A 7,202-nucleotide genomic window follows, 5' to 3' on the forward strand; every position below is an offset into this window, starting at 1 on the left:
AGGATCTTGAGGCAGGGCGATTGCCCTGGATTATCCAGGTGGGCCCCGAATGTCATCTCAAGGGTCCTTGTAAGAAAAAGGCAGAGGGAGATGTGACCACAGAAGAGGAGGAGGACGAGGCAGAGGTTGAAGTGACGCTCTTGGCGGACAGAGGAGGCGCCACAAGCCAAGGGCTGCAGGCACTCCTGGAAGCGGGAAGAGGCTGGGACAACCCGGGAGCTTCCCGAGGGGCCAGCCCTGCCCAACGGCCACTCCAGCCGAGTGAGACAGACTTCGGGCTTGTGACCTCCTGAACTGTAAGAGAATGAATTCATCTGGGTTTAAGCCACCACGTTTGTGCCGGTTTGTCACAGTGGCAGTTGTAAACGAACACACCCTACCTGATAAGACGTCCAAGGTAGGAGGGGCCCAGGTGAGCTCGGACTCTGCTTCCCTCCATTTGCTTGGCTTTGCCCCGTTCACGTGTCCTATCAGGATAGCAGCAAACGGCTCCCACGGGACATAGCCTCACCCCGAATCAGACAAAATTCAGCAGAAAGAGGGAACATTTCCTTGTATGCCTTTTTTAAGAGCAAAACACCTTTCCCAGGAAGTCTCCAGAAAACTTTCCTCACATCTCATTGTCCGGAATGGGTCAAGAACACCTTCCGAGGTGGTCTCAGGAGAGGAGATGGGGGTTGTCGTCATTGGCTGGGAACAGGGCTCTCAGTGGGGGGTCACTTCAGTCCCCAGAGGACACTGGCAGGGTCTGGAGACCGAGGACGGTTCTCCCAGCGTCCAGAGGGCAGAGGCTCCAGGGAGGCTGCCGGGCACGTAACAGACCACGGGACGCCCCCAAACAGGGGGCTCCCTGGCCCACGAGCCCACACTCCTGAGCTTGAGAAACCCTGCCCGGGACACGCTGGGCTGACCCCGAAGCTGGGGCGAGACCAGCTTCCTCTGAGACATACTGTTTCATTTGGGGAGGGGGGCGGGGGTGTCTGAGCAAATCCTGCACTCTGCTGGGAAGGCGACATGCTGTTGAGGGAGGGGACAGGTGCTGAGGAGGGGACTACAGCGTCTGCTACAGGACTAAGTCCCTCATCTCGGGGTTGGTTCTGATTCTGATGCTGATGAGTCCGGTGGTCAAGGAAGGCGTCTGGAAGCAGACTTGGCTGAAAGCAGCTGCTCAGGACGGTCCTCTTGGCTCTGCGAGAGGCCAGCAAGGATGCCCTCTGCTTCGCCCACAAGAAAATAGGGGCGTCCGGGGCCGCCGACGGCCCCCAGACCGTGCATCAGCTGGGGTCAGAGACGGGACAGGACGACCTCGCAAGAGAGGCTCAGCTCACCAAGTCCTGGCAGGATTTGGCAACGCTGGTGCGTGAAACGTGTACTTGTTTAATTCAAGGACAAGAGAAAATCTGAAAGATCTATTCTTCAAACTGGACAGCAAGAAAGAGAATTCTCACACATCTCAATCCACAAGCAAGTCCACAGCCTGCCTGTGGGTGATGACCCACCGGAAAGGCCAGGTGAGCCGAAGGGACCCTTTCTACCCAGCTCACACTTTCTCGGTGTGTGGCCTGGTGGGGTGCAGGGGCGACCACCATATAGACGTTGAGGTTCTGCTAAGCAAAGGGCAGTGGGTGCTGGCCGAGGTGACCTGGGTGTCAGAAGCGCAAGGAGGACCCCCGCACTCTCAACATCCAGTGCGTGAAAGGCACCATCGAGAGGAGATACAAACACTGCATTTGAGAACTCACTGATTTCTTCCCCTTAAATTTGCAGCTGAGGGTTGGTGGAAAGAACAGAAACGCTCACCAGAAATGTCAGCGTGATTACACGTTTAGAGCGACCTTGGCTTGTCTGCCTCTGTCCCTTCTGGAACACGGGTTTTCCGCCCGCCCAGTTCAAGGGAACCTTCAGAGAAAGGCCACCTGCGTCGGTGCAGTGCGGTGACCCCAGATTTTTTGGAAAGGGCACCACGTCCTCTGCACACACAGCCCCTTCTAAGGGCCTTGGTTCTGCGCAGAGTCCTACGCCCTCACTGCTTTTTACGCTAACCCTTTGAGAGTTTTCTTTGAGGATTAAATACATACTTTACTAAATCAACAGATTACTTAGCATCTTGTGGTATGAAAACGCAAAACCAAAAACAACAGCAACAAAAAACCCCTGAGAAATGCCTTTATTTAAAAAATGCGTTTAACCATCTGCACATGTGCCGGCCACTCGGCGGTGCCGCCTTTCATTTTGAATTGTAACTACAAGGAGATTATAAATGTCAGATTTTATGAGGCCCTGGAAAAAAGATATATTAGCTTAGATATCGTAAATTATCAATGTATGGACACCATTACCTTGATAAGATGTTTACAAACAGACATATGGAGAGGAAGATTTTAAAAGAAGGGAAAACTGCTTTTTTAAATTGTTCGATTGCATCGCCCACTTCTAGAAACAGATGGACCTAGAGTCTGGGGCTGGCATCAGACCTTTCACTCTACGCGGCTCTGAAAGGCAGGCGGGAATGTTCATGTTGAATCACTTGTTAGGAGCAATGTCACATGGCCAAGGGACGCCGTCACGTGTCAAGTGTCAAGGCTGAGCAAAGAGGCCAGGTGGGGAGGGTGGCCACACCTGGATCTGTTCTGTGTCACGTCACCCCGAGACAACTCCACATTTACAATTTTAAAAGGAAACTTGAAATTAAAGGTGGTTAGCTCGGCTTTTAAGATATGAGACCAGATTAACAACTGAATTATTACTGGGTATCCACAGGCCATTTTCAAACAAGAACGCCACCATGAGTAACCTGAGAACTCCCCTTAGCTTCTACAACTCTCCGCACGTTCAAGCTCCTCCCTTCGTGGTATCTCACCTGGGCGAGGACTAATGTCCACGGCTGACCTTCCAGAACACGCTTCTAACATTTTCTGTCTCGAATTTTCCTCCGACGGTCGCCTGTTGACTGTGCTGTTACAGAAAGAACAGGGCTGTGGATTTTGTGGCCCAGGTTTCCCATCCACACCAGCCTGGGGAGAAAGGGCTCAGGGGCCCCGAGAAGGGAAAGCAGGTGAGCCTGGGGGTGGTCCAGCGGAGACCCCTCTGGGAAGGGCTGCTCTGGTCCCTTCCAGGGGCTCCTGCTCCAGGCTTCCTGGGGAGGGGGAACTCAGGAGGCCCACCGCCAGCGGGGGCAACCCTTCCCATCCTCGGCCCCCGCAGGGTGTTCAGGGAACATCTCTCTCTTTAACTGGAACACTCCTGGGAAGTATGTACGATTATGCTCATTTTGCAGATAAGAAAACTGATCCATCCAGAGGCCAGAGGATCGCCCGAATGCCCGAAGCTACAGCAGGACAGCACCGAGATTCACATCCACCCGGTTTGACCTGCGTCCCAACACTGTCACCTGCACAGGGACAGGGCCCTGACCAAGCACCTGGGCTGCATGCAGGCGGGTCTGCGCCCTGCCCCTCCCCCAGGGAACTGCGGGTCGTGCGCTTGGCTGGCCCAAGGTCAGCATGGGGCTTCCTTCAGGCCTGAGACCTGTGATGGGCAACAAAGGCTTTCCCTTCAACCGGCGGCGATCTGGTTGGGGTGAGGCTGGAGGTGGGGCGGCCCTCGCCCAGGGACCGATCCTAAGGCCTCTGAGCACCCCGAGGGCTCAGAGGGCACAGCCCGAGACCTCCGCCTGGAATCCCCAAACTGTAGCGTCCTGGCATTTCAGCCACTGCCAGAGGGGACCCAGGAGGGATGTGCTGGGTTTCGGTTTTCATGCCCGGCCAAGGAGAGGTGTGCCCTAGGTCCCCTGAGGAAGAGGGAAGTGACCAGCGGTGATGGGCAGAGGAGACCCTCCTGCTGCCTCAGCGACAGCTGGCGTCACAGGGTCCCTCTGATCCGTGTCCGGCCCCGAGTTGTCCCCTCTGGATAGAAGAAGGGAGGGGAAGCCCACCCCACCGCCGGGGGCAGGCAGGTCAGGGCTGGACCCCCGGGCGGCTCTGTCCCCGGGCTCTGCGTGCCCGCGTCCCAGTCACGTGTCACCCAGGAAGCAGGGCTCGGGGAGCCGGGCCGCTGCGACCCGAGTCCACTCCCTTCCTGACCCCGCTTATCGGGAGCACATGTCCTCCCTCCTCGCAGTTGGTGTCTGGATCTGCTTCCACTTTGGGCGCACGTTCAAGCCGGTTATTGCATCCCTTCTGGGCTGGCTCTGCATCGGTTCAGGCCCAGCAGCCTCTGGGGAACAGGGAGTGTGTGTCCGGAGCTGGACCAGGGGAGGGTGCAGGTCCTCAGGATGGCTCTCTGCGTCACCTCCCCGCCTTTCCAACGGCTGGCGCCCCCCCAAGACTGCTGGGACACCGGTGTCTCCCATGGCTGGCGCCCCCCCAAGACTGCTGGGGACACCGGTGTCTCCCATGGCTGGCGCCCCCCCAAGACTGCTGGGACACCGGTGTCTCCCATGGCTGGCGCCCCCCCAAGACTGCTGGGGACACCGGTGTCTCCCATGGCTGGCGCCCCCCCAAGACTGCTGGGGACAGCGGTGTCTCCCATGGCTGGCGCCCCCCCAAGACTGCTGGGACACCGGTGTCTCCCATGGCTGGCGCCCCCCCAAGACTGCTGGGGACACCGGTGTCTCCCATGGCTGGCCCAGCCTTGGGCATCCCCTGCAGCCAGTGGCCGGTTCCCTGACGGGTGGGCGTTGGTGGCCCAGCTCCTTCTCCTCCACTGGGAGCACCTCGGACCAGAACCTGGAGAAGCCACACACGTCCCGTCCTCAGCTTGAATGAGCGCGTGAGAAAGCAGGGCTTGAGCCATCTCTACCACGAAATGTTCTGTGCGTTGACTGTCAGAAATGGGCTGAAGGGCCTCACTGCCACCGTGCCCGTTCTTTGAACCTGTTACCTTTACTTGGAGAGTATGTAATAAAAATAAGGGGAAAAGGGGCTTCCCTGGTGGCGCAGTGGTTGAGAATCTGACTGCCAATGCAGGGGACACGGGTTCGAGCCCTGGTCTGGGAGGATCCCACATGCCGCGGAGCAGCTGGGCCCGTGAGCCACAACTACTGAGCCTGCGCGTCTGGAGCCTGTGCTCCGCAACAAGAGAGGCCGCGATAATGAGAGGCCCGCGCACCGCGATGAAGAGTGGCCCCCGCTTGCCGCAGCTAGAGAAAGCCCTCGCACAGAAACGAAGACCCAACACAGCTAAAAATTAATTAATTAATTTTTTAAAAAAAGGCTATCAATCATTCTATAAAAAAAAAAAAGACAATAGCCTCTCTAAAAAAAAAAAAATAAATAAGGGGAAAGTCTTGATCTGCCAACTAGCTCTGCATCCTCACACGTAGGAGAAGCTCAGGGGCCGTCCGAGCTTTAAGGACCCCAGCAGATTTTGAGCCACAAAGAAAAGAAAGAGCCACTTGGAGGAGCAGCAGTGAAGGCGTCCAGAAGCGGCCGCTTCCGCTCCGCGACTCCTGCACAAAGGTGACAAGGAGGGCCGCCTGCACCCTTGCCACTCCCCCGGGGCCCTGCCCACCGGAACTCGGCCCGGAGCCCACGCCGTGGTTCTGGTCCCGTCTCAGCCCCAGCCCCGCCGTCTGAGCTGAACCACAGCTAAGGCTGCTTCCCTTCATCCACATTCCCAAATTAAAAGGAAAAAAGTCGTCTTTGGGTGCTGTGGGTTCCTGATGAAAAGGGGCGAGTGCAGATGCTGGTCTTTCCAGGTAAATAAGCATCACACTGGCTGAGAAATGAGTTCCCCTCACAGGACAAGTCAACACAGGTGTCTCTAATTGAGGCGCAGGTGAGCCGGCTTCCTGCCTTCACAATCACCCTTTTCATGCTCTCCGGGTCCGGGTCCCGGGTCCCGTCCAGCCGTGCCCCTGCCCAGTCCCTGCAGAAGCTCCCCGGCCTTGTTAGGTATTAAATGTCCTTATCAATAACTGCTCTGTGCCCCGTTTATCTGGCTGCAGGCACCTGTGAAGCAATAAAAAGACTGTTGGAATTGCTGCTGGGACAGGGAGCCAAGGAAGCTCAGCCCGTAGGGGATGGACCGTTGCTCAGATCAACAGTGTCTGATCCGCAGGAACAAACATTCACATCAAAGTGGCTGGATCCTCAAGGAAACCACATATTGGTCATAAAAGTGAATGTGGGGTGAATGGGGCTTTGTTACCTGGTCAGGTGGCATGTGTCAGTCCTGAGAGAGATGTGAGCCTGCCAGCAGGTCCGGGCCGGGAGAGAGATCCCCAGCCACCGCCGAGACAAGGCTCCAGACCACAGGTCAGGCCCCCAGGGCAGACCCCAGGCTCGGGCTGTCTCCTACCCTACGTCTCTGACGGGCTGTACCCTGGGGTACAGTCCACACTGCACTGGGCCAAAGCCTGGGACGGTCCACCCTGCAGGGTGACAAGGGCTGGGACGGTCCACACTGCAGGGTGACAAGGGCCAGGAAGGTCCACACTGCAGGGTGACAAGGGCCGGGACGGTCCACACTGTAGGGTTCCAAGGGCCTGGACGGTCCACACTGCAGGGTGACAAGGGCCAGGAAGGTCCACACTGTAGGGTGACAAGCGCCGAGATGGTCCACACTGTAGGGGGCCAAGGGCTGAAGTCTACTCCCAGTGCCCGCATGCACGTGTACATGTATGTGTGTGCTTGTGTGCACGTGTGTGCACGCACCCTCGGGGCACTGAGCAAGGCTGGCGCCTTGGCCCCAACGTCTTCCCCAGCTCCCTCCCTCTGCTCTGCCCCAGGCCCTCCTGTGACCTCCTGCACCCAGGCCGCCTCCCTTGCCCCCTTGTCGATGACCGGCACACGCACCCGACCCAGACAGGACACGGAGACCAGCACTGAGGCCAAGGCCAGACCCGCTGTGCTCCTCACAGGATGGAGGGGCAGGAGAGAGACCCTCCAGCCCGACAGGAAAATGGCTCCTCCTCGTCTTCGCTCAGGGACCAGATCAGTTTCCCTAGGTTTCCCGGCTGACAGGCGGGGAGGGAACCCGGGCCTGGGACAAACCCTGGGCAGCAGTGCCCTCTGGTGGCAGCTCTTCCTGCGGTGCCTCCCTCCGGGGTCTGGGCCCCAAACCGAGTCCGAGCTGCAGCCCCCGCCTGGGAGGGACACGCAGCCTGACCTCTCATAATGGGGTGAACTGTGTCCCCAGAAAGATGTGCCCAAGCCCAACCCTGGTACCTGTGAATGGGACCTTATTTGGAAATTCGGCCC

Source organism: Balaenoptera borealis (genome assembly GCF_965194805.1).
Source record: "Balaenoptera borealis genome assembly, chromosome: 9".
In the NCBI taxonomy this organism is placed as follows: domain Eukaryota; kingdom Metazoa; phylum Chordata; class Mammalia; order Artiodactyla; family Balaenopteridae; genus Balaenoptera; species Balaenoptera borealis.